The 18,513-nt window shown below is 39.0% G+C and overlaps 1 protein-coding gene across 1 annotated transcript in view; it reads right to left on the minus strand.

Annotated features, from left to right (window-relative positions):
• LOC149803144 (polycystin-1-like protein 2) overlaps positions 1 to 18,513 on the minus strand; it is a 67,037-nt gene that overhangs the window by 21,270 nt on the left and 27,254 nt on the right. The gene's annotated exons all lie outside the window — the stretch shown is intronic.

Here is an 18,513-nt window from a genome sequence, read left to right on the forward strand (position 1 = left end):
CTACCAATTGGTGTGGTTGGTTGAATGTTTCGGTACAAGTACATCACAAGGAAACATCAGTTTTCGTTGGCAATAGTAAGGTAAAATGGGATGGTACAAGTCCGTGGGAGGCATGATTTTACATTCATTCAATTCTTCGTATCGTCGAATGTTTTCCGCGTCGATGTGTCAGCAATTATCATTGCCCTGCGGGGAAGTGATACTATTTGGGCACATAAGGAAAAAGCGAACACACGACTAGGTATTTATTTTCCTTTCAAACTGTGATGCGGGTTCAGTGGGTCCACCAATTTGTAACTTTCCACGATGTGCTTAAATTCGGGATCGGTTTTCAAACAGTGATCGTACAAGGTTTGCATGGTACATTGTAAAAACTTATTTTTAGTGCCACGTTGAGGGTAACAGGTCGACCATCTGTAAAATAAGTACCCGTTAAGCTCGGGCACGATCTTTGGGAATTATAAGTCCCAGCAATCCACTGAATATGTTCCTATAGTCTTTTCATCTCATCCGTTTCGTTCATGTTGGATCCTTTTGCCTTCCTTGTCGCTCAAGTAATGTAGCCAGCGTAGAACATTGACCGAGTGTTGACGTTTGACGAAATTCGTCGTTTGATGGTGGATGACATCCAGGGTCTTCTTGGGCATTATTCCTTTGCGGTACACTAAAGAACACACATTGGCAATGGTCCAGGCTTTTTTGTCAAGGGGTCGACTCCTCCATGCTTCAAAAATAATTCTCGAAATTTAACACAGCAACGTTGTACAATGCCCACGTTGGATCGACAATACTTCAACATTTCTTTTTGAAAGTCGAAAAGGTCCGATTCGTGAGTGTGGTACCAAGCGTTCAAAGCTCGTTGTTCAGTGCGCATGTTGTTGAGGTCGTAGTAGTGAGCATCAGTCAAATGTGACAAAAAGGCATGTTGATTGGATTCAGTATTGAAAAGTGCGGGAAACAGCCTTGTGCCATTTCTGGCATTCCAAATATTTTAGGCATTCGGTTCAAACACATGGCCAAGCAACTCACTGAGTCTTGTCCCACTTGCATGGAAATTATTTTGGCTCCGATCATAGTCACTTTAGGACGTTCGGTACTTTGTTCCGTACAGTATCTGAGAAGAAATTGTCCATTGTATCCAGAGAAATTGTGAGCCATCACTGTGGCATGGCGAGGGCAATTGACGAAACGTTCGATATCCTCTTGATTACATGTTTAGTCGACAATGTCTAAGATCTATTGGGCGAAATCGGTCAGCGTGTTTGGTAATCGAAAGATTTTTTCATGTCCTCCAGAAATCTTGCTACAGTGATGGCAATGTCTAAAACCTTTTCTTGGATGCACTTCTCACACGCTCTATGACCCATACAGGAATTAGGAATGTGAATGATAGTCTCTTGCATGCATTCGAAATCGAGCAAAAATGAAATCCCCTTTTTCTTGTGGTCATCTTCCTCCTCCTGTTGGGGTTGGTATTTTGAAATGTAGCATTCATGTTCCAAGTCCACGATTTGGTGAAAAATGTGACCTACTTTCTTTCATAGACAAATGTGGCCTTGGTATTATTGGTATGTATAACTTTTCGACAAGTAGGGCACAATCTCAGGAGCTGACACATCTTTTCTGCTGTAAAACTAGTGTCTTCAGATGTTGTTGTGTGACAAGCAGGGCAATTGACTCCTTTTTGTCCTTCGTCAAAGCAAGGCTTAGAGACCAAACATCTTGGAAATTTCGATCCACAGTGCTTGTGTTGATCTCAATTGTTATACCCATAGTCACATTTCTCACAGTAATAACCGTATCCAAGGAATCCGATGATAGTGATAATGGCATTGAAATGTTCGCTGTGAAGATAGACGTGAATGCATTTTCCGCCTTTGAAATATTTGCCCAGAAACAACATAGACCCACGCACTTCTTGAAGATGTACTTTCAATGTGTTTCGTGGAGCCAAGACGTATTGCAATTTTTGCATTTCAGGAATGATGCATGGGGTGTCTTTGCAAAGGCCCGCTTGCTGTAACAAGAGTTCATTTTCTCTATGTTGTTTGGGTTTGTCCAATGTTCGAATTCTCTTCGAATCTCTTTCCCATTCTGCCGTGTTGTTCTTATTGGTATACGTTCATTTGACGACGATTGCTCAGACTAAACACAGCTTGTCTTGAGTGTTGTTAATTTGGACGAGTCTCTTTTTGATGAGGCGAGGGTTGTCCACCAATATCATCTTTTTGCATCCAGTCCCTTTGGGAAGAGAAACGTGGGCCATGTACAGCGTCGCTTATCCGTTGGTGGTATGAAACTTGTCCTTGGACTGCTGAACGTGTTGAATCTTGTTGATGACTTTTGGAAGGTGTCAATTCTGCTGGCCTGCTAAACTCTATCCAAACCGGGGACTTCAGGCATTCGTGATAAATGGAAAGTGTCAAGCGACCGTGTTCATTGGCTCAATATTGCTGTTTCATCGTGATTAATAAAGAATCCCAAAATCGGTGATGAACCCCTCTGTTTCCTTCAGCGATACATCTGACTTAAAATCTTTAAATTTCACCGTATACGTGCAGGCTGTGGTTCTAAAAAAATCTAGAGGAGCGTTTGTCTGTCTCTCAAATGTGTCAATATTTTATAGGTGATAGTGATGGTGGTGGACTTTGCTTTGGCGTAGAATCTGGTTTCATTAGTAGAAGGCGTAGATTCAGTCTCACTCATGTCGTATTTAAAATTGTGGTGTGGATATATCACGTCTCTGCCTCCTACTGTCTTCATCTTCTTTCTCAGTGAAATTGTGCGCTCATTTTATTTTTATTGCAAACGTACAAATGACTAAATTTAAAACGCAACGAATCTCTCTATATATAAGGTTTGTGTTTTGAGGCTATACATATGCATGGTTTTTCCTTAGGAATTCCCTACAAGTTTTTGAATAAATATATACTAGAGTATTTCTATAGACTTTCTAAAGGTTGTGACAATAAATAGACACTAGCGTTTTTCTACAGAGTATTTTTAGTGGTGTAAGTGATAGTCTATTTTGTGAGAGTTTTTCTCCTTTTCATACATTTTAAGCTAACACAAGGCGTTTGGAGTGTCTGTCTCTGTCTGTGTGTGTGTATTGGTCTTTGTTTGTCCCAATAAAACTCCCTTTGTCCCTATCCAATTCATTTCACCTATCTCCCTACCTACAGTTGCGCGCATTCAGGTGATCCACTTGCAACACTATTGCCCTTTTTCCCCTAGTGTCAAGTATAGTGATGTCATTGAAACTAGACATTTTGAGGCTATAACTATACACCTGAGTTTTATAGTAGGAATTTTCAAGGTTGTAGCTACAAAAATATACTAGGGTTTTAAACATGATCTTTCCCATAAGTTGCGGCTATAAATAGTTACTAGGTTTATCCATTTTATTCTAAACCAATGTAACCTAATGTTCAGGGATATGTTTTAGTCTCCGTTAAATTCTGGGACAATTTAGTCATTTTAGTGTTACTTTTTGGGACATTCCTTTTGGCGTTGGTCTTTCCTAGAATAAAGCTGTTTATAGCATCATTACAATTATGCAAATTAATGAACACCGCCAATACAATTTCAAGTCTAGGTAATGCTTTATATGTTAATCTCGGGTTTGTATTTGTATATGTCTGTCTCTGTCTCTGTTGTGCTTGGTCCTACCACCAATGTCCCAAGACAGGCCCTATACAATTTCTCCATTGTCCCTAGACAGGCCCATCCATGTTCAAGGTACCCATGTTTAATTCCCATTTTCTCTAGACAGTCCCAATGTTAAATTGCCCCTTGTCTATATGTTGATAAATCTATGTATGTCATTGTCTATGTCTCTAACCATGTCTCTAACCCTGTCTGTATGTCTACGTCTCTATTTGTCCTATGTCGCTGGAGTAGCGCACATTCAGGTCAGCCACTTGCAACACTGTTCCTAACTACTAAGCTCGATTGAGGTCAGCCACTTCCAACATTGTTGTCATTGTTTCTCCAGTGTTCAGTACTGTACGCCATCCTATCCAATTCTCCTTGTCCCTATAGAGTCCCATCCATATTCAATTCCTATCTAGTGCCCCAGATAGTCCCACCAGGTTAAATTCCAAATGTCGACTAGACTCACCCATCGTATTCGATTTCCCCCATGAGGCTACAGAGTCCTTTATATAACCGCTTTGAAGCTAGATTGTCCCTGTTCCATTCCATTCCCATTTGGGTCTGAACAGTCCCAAAGCCATTGGTCTAGAACAGTCCCCAAAACCATGGGTGTAGACAGTCCCAAACCTACGTTTAGTTGGGTCTAATCTGTCCCAGATGTGTTTTACATCTTTAACCCCTTTGCGTCTAAATTATCCCGCTCTACTAATCACCCGTGATTATTCGATGCTGCAGAAGTTTCAGGTTTGCCGTAATCTTCATGGGCATAATATCTATCTTTAGAATGAGCAGATCAGTGACCCAAGACTTGTTACATCTGAGAAGGACTATAAGTATCATCTTGCCATTCTGATTCTATCTCGTAGCCAGGAGGTCAATCATCCGACATCCCCGAGGTGCACAAATCTGAGTGAAGACTGACTGATGGATAGAAAATTCCATGTGAAGTACTAGACCACTTGTGGATTGAATCTCGGCCTCTGTCGGGAATGTGTCTGATTTGGATGCTGATATGGAAATTGTTGTAACAATGTAGAAACTGCCAAATCAGAAAACCCAGGTCAGGTGATTTGGTGCTTCCCTGTTTGAGGAAATAGGTCAACCACAGGTCGGACCTAATGAAGACCGTTTTCACCTAAGAGTCGATCGTTTTCAAAACTGAAAGACATTGATGACAGCCTTCATTTATAGGGTGTTGATGTGTACAGGTAGGTCCCCTGGCTTGCACGTGTCACTGACGGTAGTGAAGGTTGGCAATAGGTGGGCACTCTCAGCGTGCGTATTGGCATCTGTACCTACAAGTTAGTTGCGTCTGGGGCTTCTACAGCAGAATTTCTAATATCAGGCAACCTGAGATGCGCCACTGACACATGAATGATCGAATATCGGGTATGATCATGACTGTTTGATCAATAAGACTTAAAATGGGGCACCTTCGTGCTGCCAAGGTTGGCATACAAAAGACGTTCAAGCAGGATCAATACCACCCCTCATTAAATAAACCGAGGAGTAAATGGTTTTTCTCCAAGATTCCTTACCCAATCTTATTACTTTAAGAATATTAGCCTGCTACCAGCAAATCCAGTCCTTCTAGGAGACCAAAAATCCTCCTTCACGGACTATATTTTTATATAAAGAGTAATATATTTTGCCCATTACATTGCATTTGCACCGCCAGATGTCTCTAGTGTTTAGCTGAGAAAGATATTAACGAGGTGGTTGGGAAGGTTTTTAAGTAATGTGATTTGATAAGTATTCTCATAGAAAGATAATATTCTTATGCAGGAGGGAGGGTGAATATACCACTTGCTGGAAGGTCCATTTATGAAAAATAAAGCATCCTATGAAAACAAAAATACAAGGTGAATAATGCCAAACTGAAGCCTCTAACTGACTGATTACTTCATCTTTGTCTTTTGTGTTTTGAAATATTTATGCGTGTCTTTCTTTACCCATTGGACATTCACTGTGGGTCGCAACCTCTCTGCTGCTGTTGTGTGGGGGTAATTAAATCATTATTATATCAATAATTGAATCTCACACAGCTAGATTAGCTCTAGAGCGATTAGAAGCAATTGAAACATTTATTCCAATCCGTGATTCTGTCAAGCAAATGTTACAAGCTCGTCAGGAGTTTCACGTGAAATTTGCAGACGGTACAGAACAATTATTTAAATCAATTATCGAACCAACAAAGAAAATTGCTACATCAACTGAGGTGACTTAAAAAGCTCTTGAGACATTAGTTGTTGATATTGTTGGTGGTCTTCAAGCAGCTGAACCACCACCACAGCAACCTCTTCAACCACAACCTGAAGTTGAATCACAACCCAAACCGCCAAAAACCAGAACAAAGATAATAAATAAATTTACTCCTCAAGGTATTGCCACACTCAAGGACCAAACCCAATTAATGAATATTGCTGCGTTTGGATGTCATACCAGAGACAATTATGTTAAACCTGAATATGTTGATACTCTGAAATATGGCGACTGGGTTAGGGATATATATCGTATTACTACTGATACCCCACAGATGAGATCAGATAACAATTTTAGACAGTTTAACTTTTTTTAGCCAGGCAGCAGATGAGTATATTGAAGAAGCATAACAAGAAAGGAGACCAAGAAAAGAAGAAATGAAGAAGCAACTTGAAAGAGCAAGAGTAAAAATGAAAGGTTCCAAAACAGGTAAGAAAAAAGCTGTTAAAACAAGCGAGGAAAACGAAGAATTAGAAGCAATGGAAGATGTAATGAGAGTTATGGGAGAAAGAAAAAGAGAAATATTGTCTGGCCCCAGTGTCACTGGAAGTGGTCTTGTTACTCGAGGAAGTGGTCTGATTACTCCATGTCCCAATAACATTCTTGCTGATGTTGACAGACTAGAAATTCTGATTGGCAGAAAACGAGCCGGTAATAATTCCCCAGAAATTATTTATGAAGCAGCTGATATTTGTCAAAGATTATTTATTGGTGGTATCTTGGATATTAATGTTTATCGGTTTCTTATTGATGAAATCGCTGATGATTACCACAGTGATTAAGGAGGTATGCAATGAAATAAAATGACGAAAATAAGATGATTATACATAAATACATATGCTCAACGTGGACCGATCATGGTAAGTGTGAAAAATTCGCGATTAACAACATGCAAAATTACCTACGGAGATGGACTCTGCGATATTGTTCAGGATCGTTTTAGAAGGATAGCCCCAAAAGCAATACCGACTGGAAAACAATTATCAATGAAAGCTATTGACATTGTTCATGATAAAGGGATTGGTTCTGTTGGTTATGCTGCTAGTAAAGCATTCTCAGCGATGAAAGACATACTAGCACGATTAATGCGACGAAAACCTCAGCCAGTAAAATTACCCAGCAGTAAAGGTATGCCTGTAAATGTTAGTAAAATAATAAATCAAGCTGAAAATCAAAAGCTATCAGAGAGTGTTTGTGTACCCTTATCAGAAAAAGAAAAAGAAAAAAGAATAACTGCAAGTTTAATAGCAGAAAGTGGTCTTTGTGTTAGACGATAACAGTTGTAATAAAATGTTCAAACGTGTATCTGATCCAGCACATGACATGGATGCGCCAGTTCTCAAAGATGAATCTGTGCGTGATTATCAATATTATTCTTACAACACACGAGAGCAAAATCAGCGTGGACGAATTGAACTTCAGGTTCAGGATAAAAGCAGATATTTCTTACCTGCTGAGGCCTATTTTGAAGGAGAAGGTAGACTTTTACAAGGAGATGTTGCAGGAATCAGAAGTGGTGATCGACCTGGTTTTGTTAACAATGGTATTATGGCTTTATTTAAAAGTGCCATATACATCATTGATGGAAGACCCATTGAGTCATGCCTGGAAAACGTCGATATTGCCATGACGATACTTGGCCTCGCAAGATACAGTGATGATTACTCGAGCCCAGCTGGTCTGTCAATGACGCCAAACAATCAAAAACAGGCATTAAACATATTTTTTCTGTGGGTGCCATTAAAGACGCAGTCAAGACGGGTGTTATATTTTTACTTGTTGCAGCTATACCAGCATTAATATCCGCTGTGGTTCCAGCTGTTGCAAAAGCAGCTTCACTTGTGCATTCTGTTTGAACTGCTGCTAAAATGACATTAAAGAAAGCAACAGGAAATGGACTTGTACAAAATGGGAAAGGATCTAAGACATCTATGATCCCCTTACTGGTACGGAAAAGGTCTGATACTTCTAGGAACAATTCGCTGATTCTTCCCATGTCCAATTTTGATTTAACTGATGCTGCTAAAAATTGTAATATAAAAATCTTCAGAGGTGTTTTATGCGTGATCAATTACCAAAACAACCAAACCGTGTTGAAACCAGTATCATTAATCTCGATAAAAGTTCTGGTCCAGGTACTCATTGGGTTGCATATACAATGGTTTCACGTGGAATTGTTTCTTTTGATTCATATGGATTGTCACCACTAAAAGAATCTTTAAAATATGCCTGCAGAGTTCAAAACGCTCATCTTCAAAATAGTCCATTCTGGTATTCAATATTAGCAACACAAACACTGACTGATCCGCCAATATGTGGCCGTGAAGTAATACCCTTACTCGAAGCTGCGTCATCATCAAGAATACCATCTTATAAAGTCGTGCTTGAGTACACAATTAGATGTTCCATTGTTTTAAACAGATCAAACAGTATAATGGCTGATATTTACTTCTTCACAAAAATCAAAAACTAACGGAATAAAGTATGAAAATATGAATAAACAGATTAGTGATGAAATATCTGAATTATTAAATCTTGGAAATGTAAATCAAAACGAAATTTGTTGTATTTCAATATAAGCAAAGAACATTAAAAACAAGTAACCTTTCATTATCGTTAGAATTAATGGAGTAACTGAAAATAGCATAGCTGTGTTTGATGGTAATGGAAAAATTAAACCTGGTGTCATTATGTCAACGATATCAGGTAATATTCATGGTGGAGTACAAAAATCCGGTGATACAATGACTGGTTCTATCAATATGTCTAATAATAAAATTACAGATCTTGGAGAACCAGAATCAGACAATGACGCTGTAACGAAGAAATTCATTCTTTCAATGATGATCTCGTTATTTTCATTTAATGAAGCAATAACCACATTTAAATCTGATTATAATACTCATATGAACACATTTTTGAATTTTCGCAAAAGAATAAATGGAATTGTTGATGATTGTTTTGGAAAGCCAGTAGTTACCGGTATTAAACTCTCATACGTAAAACAAAAAAAAAAACACCGGCAGTTCAGTGTATATAGTAGTATCTGGACAAGCATTATGGTCACCACTCAAAAAATCCATTAAACATCGCGCTGAGGTTACCGGTATATACAGGCGTTCAGTACTTGGCGTCACAACATTTACGATATCTACCACAATTTCACGACGTTATCTACTATTGACTTCATCAGGTGGATCTCCTGGATATCTGTTAGTGATGTTGGAGCAAAACGGCGAGGAAATATTTCAAGTGGAACCCGATGGAGAAAAAAACTCGGCTTGATTTACTATTGGTGTCTTGAATTAGTCGCTAAATTTCCACCTACTTAAAATATAAGGAGCATTCCGATCATTCTTTAGTGCTTTAGATGCAATCAGGCACGTGAATGGCAAACAAGACTAAAATATATCGTTGACGAGTATAGAGTAAAAGTAAAAAAATATCGTGGACGTGTAGTTGTTGTTGACATAACTGTTTATTCAGCGTCTGCTGTTATCGCTGAAATGGCGTATTATTATCAACAATAACAACGACATCACCAGTAATTATAACAATTTGTGTTTCAGCTGCAACAGCAATTGCCGGTGTTCTTAATATGATTGCAAAAAATATGTACTTGTACAAATACACAATTGCATGAGTATATTTTAAAATTACATGTATCGATGCTAGAATACTCTAAATTATTTTCATTGATATCATCATGTCTTGGTGATGGAATAATATCAGATGCTGAGTTCACAGAAATGATTAAAATTTACAAAGAGGCAATGACTATGATATAATCTACGTTTGATTTAAATAATAATAATAATAATAATAATAATAATAATAATAATAATAATAAAAATAATAATAATAATGTCAACGCCGAACAAATTATTTCAACAAATCATTGTTAATACAACTTCGTCAAAAACCATGATGATATCAGCAAGTTCGACTAATCTGAATTTAGCGTCAACTTCCAAAGGCAATTCCAGCGAAAGAAATATTACTACCATAATTACGAGTATATCACAGCTGGCCAAATATTTAATCAAAATCATTTGATGAATTACCAGAAAAAAAATTTCTTTGGTATTTTCGTGTAAAAATAAACTCCCGATTGGCAAGTTGTCTGTATCCCCACAGACACTTATCTAAAGAGAATCTAACATTGCCATTACTGTTCACGAACTAACATTATCAACTGCGATATAAAAAATTCGCAAGATTGTGCTGTATGTACATATCAGTCGTCAATCCGAAGTGTGTTAGGCTGGCCTGACATTTCGCCAGAATATCAAGGACTACCAGAACGAAAACAAGATGATTTTCTACTAACGAAAAACATATATAAAACTTCCAGAATATAGAAATATTTATCAGTGGAATTTAATGCATGACGTATATAATCTGTATGCTTTTAGTGATGAGCTAAGATACATGTACGTTTATAAAATGTATTCTGAGCCCATTAATTATGAAATCAATCAATCAATCAACAAACTACGAAATCTGTTTTCGTCGTTATCACAATACTATAATGATGATATAAAAACAGATTATTGAAACAATACAACATCTAAATCAAATAGAATTAGATTATGATTCTGTTATAAAAACTTTCACTGATCAAGTATTTAAACAAGTTATTTCTTTTACCCGCCCTAGAGGACCATTTCTCAATCATTATAAAATAACAGAAGAAAACTATAAAGGACCAGGTGATTTTACATTCGTAGTATCAACATTTAATAAGAGGAACTAAAAATAATATAGATGAGCATTTTGGTTACAAACAGTGTGACAAAAAAGCACGACTTTGATCTAGATGCTGAATTTATCATGACGCTGAAACAACGACAGAATAATCATTCTGCAAGCTGTAACACGGTAATGTTGTGACAGTATTCGAATAATGATCCAAAACAGTTTACCGATGATAGAATTAATAATAGTCTTGATCACACACGCTAAATTGTGATGCTGACCTGTCTTGAGTGTAATCGACGTCGAGGTGCTAGTTCACAAAAGTGAATGCGGTGGTAATTGTGTGTCTTCAGGAATTACTTGTAATTGTTCACGTACAAATCCACGCTGAGAAGCAGTTGAATCTAATCTGTAGATTGCAGGTCTACCCGGGGATCTTACCGCGCTGGAAATTTTATGTGTCGTCACACTCCAAATATGATCAGTCACTCTTTTTTTAACCGTCTTCAAGTCCACCAGGTTCATATAAATACCTCACAGTCACATTAACTAGTACTGGCTGTTTTGAAAAGTCATGTCATTCTATTGGTATCTGTCTTTTGTGATCGCATTGGTGGGTTTCGTAGAAATCGCAAGAGTAATTTCATTATTTATCGAAGCTATTACACTTGGTAGTCTTCAAACCCAGTCAAGAGATCACTTGTCTTTCTGAATTATTTCCTTCGCATACTGATATCCAAACAATCTCTCAGCAAGTGTTCGATTAAATCATTCCACAATTGCCTGCTCGTGATGAATTGCGGCTGTCCTCTGATTCTGACGTTATGTTTTTTTCATCAAAGACGATAATGCACCAATAAATTCCTTCAGTTGCTTTTTTAGTTGATAGTGGTTCTGCTTCTTTATATCTACTTGCAACGTCGATGACAGTCAACACGTGTTTGTATGTATGTGACTGATGTCTACCTATTTTAATAGTATCGTGCGGTACAAATTAAATATCTGCTTGATGAACTTCATTTGGAGTGGTGACAACAAAATGTGCATATTTAAGTTTTTACGGTGGTGGTAGTTAAATTTGCTATATTGGCTGTCGCGCTAACCAATCTTCAGCAACATGACATGTGTTATTTGCTGCATTAGCAAGTGTACTAATCGCTGCTCTACTCCTCCAATATCCTCTTGGACTATAATAAATAGATTCCATTATGATAATAATCGGTTGAGTAATTAGCGGCCCCTAATACTTGTTTACCTTTCATCGCAGAGCCTACTAGGAAGGTAGCAAGTATTTCTGTGAGAGATTTAATTTTTTATGGATTTTAACGAGTGAATCAACTTCACATCTGTAATATGTCGTTGTAAAACCCTATTTTTATACGCTACATCATGAGTGTGGCACGCTTGATCAATCGCATTTATTGGATACTCGCCAGGTCTTGGTTGGTCTCGTTCGTCAAGTCAGACATCAGATTGGGTTCCAGGACCACAATAATGTATATCCAGGAAGATGTTTTTCTCCTGGGTATTTAGCCCATGGAGCTCCTGGTAATTTTCCCAGTGAAGCAGCGATATCACCACCATTGACATTAGTCAAGTGGGAGATACATTTTATTTGCTTGTACCACATTTCACACACTTGACGCGCTTTTGATTTTTGTTGTTAATTTTGTTAATCCACTGGTGGGGGTGGGTTCTCATATTATTTATTATATTTATACAAGATGTATATCATTGATTTCTCAGCGACACGAAAGCAAGAACAAGTCAAACAACCAGCGCTACCAAATCTTATCAGAACAATTACCATAGGTCCATCTGGGTCTGGTAAGACACATTTATTGCTTAATCTGATAATGAGATGGCTCAAGTGAGATAAAATATATTTAGTTCCACCATCACTAGATAATCAGATATACTACGATGTGCTTAAAGATTTTAATGAAAATGCAAAATTGTTGGACGATGATGGTAATGATATTATTAATTTTATTACCGATATTGATGAAGCCCCATCTGTAGATGACCTCGATGGATTTATTAATAATCTTGTAGTATATGATGATGTAATGCTGGACAAACAATCAAATCCAGCTCTGATATTTTCTCGAGGCAGACACAAAAACACATCCTTGATATATGTTACTCAGCGATATACACAAATACCTAAAGTGATCAGAGATAAACGCAATATTTTAGTTGCGTTTAATGGAGTTGATGCACATACTCTGCAAAAAATTCATCAGATTTAGTGTTCACAGGATATGGACAAGATTAAGTTCGAAAAGTTCTTTTCAAAAGCATAAGCTATCCCACACAGATTTATAACAATAAAATTACACGATCATCTTTCGCGATATCGTAAGGGTCTTGAAAAAACTTTGGATAAAAGATATCAGAAGAGAGGTTGCGACCAACAATTAGTGTGCGACGGGTAAAGAAAAACACATATACTAATTTGAAAACGCGAAAGACAAAGATGAAGTAACAAAATGAGCTAACCCAATTAGAGAAAATATCAGTCAGTTAGAGGCTTCGGTTTGGAGTTATTGACCTTGGATTTTCGTTTTCGTAGAAGCTTTTTTTCGTAAATGGACCTTAGAGCAAGTGGTCTGTTCACCCTCCCTGCTGCTTCTTACAAATTTGCTTTCTCATTCCAATACGTTCCAGAATGACATTACGTGAGGAGAATAAGTAATAGGAGGAGGGGATGCTGAGCGTCCGACCTCTACCTCGAATATCCTTCTAGGGAAGAATAGCCAAATTAGACCATACGAATTGCAGGAACTCTCTTGCTCCAATCCAAATCTTGCTGGAACCGTAATTGACGAGTTCAAAGATTATGGTAACGCGATGACAAGGAAGCCGCACCAGATTCCAGTTGGTTAAGAACTCCATACCAAGATGGATAAAGTTCTGGGATAGACGGAGGTCTGACTTTGCCAAATCAATAAAAAGTCCAGATGATCTAGAAGAGAAAGATGGTTTCTGCCTTGGAGTAGGATATAACTTACCATGTGATTCTGTAGGATGTCCAGGTACTATGCTGTCATTGTAGATGACGTCGACCAGAACAGGGAACCGACAAAACCCATCATCTGAGTAAAAGCTATGGGACAAATGTTCAATCCAAAGGGAAGAACGGTGAAATGATAAATCGTGTCTCAGTAAGCGAAAAACGGAGAAAACGTTTGTGACACAGGGTAGATAGGGATGTAAAAATTATGCATCGGTCAGATAGAGACTGATGATATACTCGTCCCATCAAACAGAGATATGGACTGAATTCACCCTCTCCATCCTGAATTGGTTGAAGCGACTCCAGTTGATGGCGGGTCTCAACTTGCTGCTTGCGTTTAAAAAAAGAAATAGTCTTGATTAAAACCATGGGAACTCTGTCCTTGCACAAGCTCTACCCCATCATTCTCCCAATCTGACGGTGTATTCGCGAAGAGAGTACGGGAGTATGGGGGTAGGAGATTGCTGATAAACAAACCCCAAAGCCTCTCCATTGACCTAGATCACCCCCACTCTCCGTTTTCATGAAAATGGGAGATTCAGTGTTATAAAAAAATCGGTTTCTTGCCCCTTCTGTACGATTGCTTCCTTAGGGTTGATGTTGGGGCACATGCGACTGAGAACTCCTGTTCTAAGGCTGTTTGACATCGGTTTACACTGATGGGAGCTGAGTAGTTCAAAACAGCTGTTTTGATTAAGCGGCGAGGTGGAGAGCCAGTTAATGAGCTGCCTGGCTTCGAACTTTCTCTATTCTTACCTCAAAGCAGCGGTGACACAAGCAGGGTGTTTCGGAATGGGAAGGGAATGATAATTTTGGAGATACATGGATCGCACACATCCCAAACCAGCTCTTACCGGCATGGAGCGGATTTGTCCGCCCTATAAAACAGACGATATTACATTCTTGTCAAGTACTTGGAGATCGGTTCTTGAATGTCAGTCTCCGTAAGTTAGTTTCTTCCTCCTCATCAAGATCTATTGGTTCTGTAGAGCAGCGGTAGTGGTGGAGGGCATTATGAAGTAGCCGATACCCTAAAATGTCCTCGACGCCGGCTTGAGAGCTAAACTTCTGTCTGTTCCATAGTCGGATCTGAATAAGATGTGAAGGAAGGTAGGTAGGTTTGAAGGAGTTCCGTCATACTCACTATGCGTTGAGGTCCAATTGGGTCTACTTGTAACACTAGAGAAGACATGCCAAGTGGTATGAAGGCTTAACTAAATCCCTATGACAACGGCACTACCTCTCCCTTGTGGGCAAGTAGTGAGCATAATAAAGTTCGGCTTTGCTGACATTGCCGGCCGGTTTGTCTGGTGAATGGATGGCCTAGAAACTGGCGGTATAGATGACTGTCCGCTCCAAAGGCCTGGCTGAACAGAGATTCATGACTGAAATCTCCGTAATAGAAAGGACATGTCACCGGTTAGAAGGACGGAACTGTCACTAAGAATCCAGTAAATGAAATTTGGCTGGACCGATTCCATGAAAAGTCCACATGTTGGAAGGGCTGGACGGCCGGCGATTGTGCGGTTTTAATATGCAACTGTGAACGTGATGTGGTTGACCCGGATGCTGGCGATATATGTAAGACGGACGGTCCGTCAGGCAATCACCGGTAGCTGCCGCACCAAAGGTCTGGTTGAACGGACAGAATTCTCATTGAAATTTCCGATATAGTAATAATAGGATTCCGATGGCGCGATTAGACGGATGAACCAAGGACGGTCCACCAAATATTGCATACGGGGATCTTTGAGATAGAACATGTCTCGAAGATTCTGGTATGAACTACTTGGCTAGACCGTTTCAACGAAAAGGTCCCCATGCTGAGATGGCTGTACTGTCGGTGTAGACTGGACGGTTAGCGTTGTCTGGACGGCTGATAACCGTACGGCAGTAATAAAAGTTGGATCCAATCGATCAAATCGATTTGGCATGAACCCCACGCGCCCTGACTTATAAGCCTTAAGGCCATGCGCGGACATGCGATAAGACTTGCGCCTGCTGGACTGCCTAACATTGAGAAATAAGCTCCAGTCAATCGGTATCACCAACAACGAACCGTAGGTTGTCTTTCTTTCATTATTTAATTGTTCCTTCCCTTCACTGTGGAAAGGGCGATTGCTTTGAACGTGCATTTTATGCGTATATTAAACATTTTTCCTGAAACTAAACAAGAAGAGAAAACATAGAATAAATGAGCAAATTGGAATGTGACTAACTTGCTGCTAGCAGACATTGGCAAATTAGTATATAACTACTTAGCTAAAGACGGAAGCTAAGACTTCCACTGACTACATATTATATACGCTTCGTATCATAAACGGTGCATAGATAGTAAAAACAAAACAAGAGTCATGGAAGACTTCCATGTTCTGAAGGCACATATACATCATTTAAATTTACATTCTGCTTTAACGACAAAAAAAAACAACAAAAAAAACAAAATAACAAAACAAATTAAAGCAGAAAAAGTAATGTATTGAAAATCGCTAAAACACTGTCGTAACTAACAGAGCAGTGAAAGTGTCACGTCATAAACCTTTGGCTCTGTTAAGAACTTTTACACAATGCTTAGTTAATAATTAAACTATAATTTTATCAAAACAGAGAAAAATTAATAAGCTAAGCATGAATATGAAGCAGCATTTCATAATTTGTTACGAAGAGCTTCATATTAGACGGAGTAAACGAACAAAGTAAAAGGTACGCTAACTCATAACGACCTTGCATAAGGTCAACGATAGCACTGGACAACAAATTTTTACAAAAGTCATGTTACTGAAATAAAATTAGTCAATTCTTATCAATTTTTATGTGCTGAACACGAATATGACAGTCAAATTGCAAAATTGGCTCTAGTTTTTTTGTAATCTGCAAGAAATTAATGTTTACATAACGAAATGCATTCCAATAGTAAAAGGTCAACTGTAATAGCCTACCTATAAAAAATCAAGTCATTGACTACATCTTAGATTTCTTCGCCTGTCTCTTGTACAGCTGTTCGGGAGCATCTCTGAGGAGTGTCCAGCAGTAGTCAGCCAGCATTGTAGTGGACCATTTTCCCTGGTATCTTTGTTCCATTGTTGCGATATCTTGATGAAAACGTTCGCCGTGTTCATCACTAACAATACCACAGTTGCTAGGAAAGAAATCCAAATGGGAATGAAGGAAGTGAATCTTTAGAGACATATTGCAGCCAAGTTTCTTATACTTCATCAACATGTCTTCTACTAGTTCCTTATAGTTTTCTGCCCTAACATTTCCGAGGAAGTTTGTAGAAACTAGGCGAAAAGCATTCCATGCTTGTTTTGCGTCACCTTCCAGCAAGTAGTTGAACCGGTCATCTTTGAAAAGCTCTCGAATCTGAGGACCCACAAAAACTCCCTCTTTAATCTTTGCTTCGCTGAGTCGAGGGAATTTTTCATGCAGGTATCGGAATGCTGGCAAAGTCCGGTCAATGGCTTTCACGAAGTTCTTCATCAAACCTAGTTTGATGTGAAGGGGTGGTAGCAAGATTTTCTGAGCCTCAACCAGAGCTGGGTGTTGGATATTCTTCTCTCCAATGGCTACATTCTGCCTGTGAGTCCATTCCTTCCTCATGTAGTGCATTTCCCTTGCTCGGCTATCCCACTCGCATAAGAAACACATGTATTTTGTATATCCTTGCTGCAGTCCCATTAAAAGGGCAACTACCTTCAAATCACCACAGAGGTGCCAGCTGTACTTGTTATACTCAATGGAATTCAGTAGCTGCCTTAAGTTATCGTATGTCTCTTTCATGTGGACAGCATACGCTACTGGAATAGATGGAAGAATGTTTCCATTGTGCAAAAGCACAGCCTTGAGACTCAGTTTCGAAGAGTCCACAAATAGTCTCCATTCTTGTGGGTCATGAGTGATTTTTAAAGCATTCATGAGGCCCTCAATATCGGAACAGAATATCAGATTACTTTCATTTCTGAAGAAAGGCTCCAATTGCTGGTGGCGCTTTCGATATGCAGTAATTGTGACATCTTCTTCTAGAAGATTCCATTGTTGGAGTCTTGATCCTAGCAATTCTGCCTTGTTCTTTGATAAGTCCAAATCACGAATCAGGTCATTTAGTTGTTTCTGTGTTATTCTGTGTGGGGTTGATGATGCACCACAGTGAAAATCCGGATCACTGCATGCTGATGGACCAGGAGAAGAACAGGTCGACTCACCTTTGTCTTCGTCAGATGAATCAAGAGAATATTCTGCTGGAGGTTCTGGAATAGGAAGTCCCTCACCATGTGGAACTGGTCTCAATGCAGACGGAATGTTTGGGTAGACTATTCTCGACTTCTTTCGCTTCGTTATTCCGCCGGAAAGAGGAGGAACCAAGCAGAAGTAACAGTCATTTAGGTGGTTGCTTGGCTCTCTCCACACCATTGGGACTGCAAACGGCATTGATGACCTTTTGCAATTCAACCACTGTGAAAGCTGTGTTGTACATGTAGCACAGCATATATGCGGAGCCCAAGGCTTGTCTTGGTCACCAACCTTGCATCCGAAGTAAAGATGATATGCCTTCTTCACTTGAGAATTGATACTTTTCTTCTGGTTGGCAAATGTCACTTCCCCACAAATATAGCAAAAATTGTCCGCGGTATTAACACACTTTCGAGGCATTACTGTTCTTTATTGTACGTAAATGGATAAAATAATAAGTTTTATGTAACAGTAGCTTGAACTGTCTCGCACAACGTCTAAAATATTTTAAATGCTGAACCTATCTGATTGGGCTTTATATAGTACACTGCTTACGTCAGCTTCAGCAGCCGCCTGGCATTAGTATAATAGGCCTACACATGTATAGTACACTGCTGACGTCAACTTACTTCAGCAGCCGCATGGCATTA

Source organism: Sinohyriopsis cumingii, chromosome 3 (genome assembly GCF_028554795.1).
Source record: "Sinohyriopsis cumingii isolate HCF-2022 chromosome 3, ASM2855479v2, whole genome shotgun sequence".
Lineage (NCBI taxonomy): Eukaryota > Metazoa > Mollusca > Bivalvia > Unionida > Unionidae > Sinohyriopsis > Sinohyriopsis cumingii.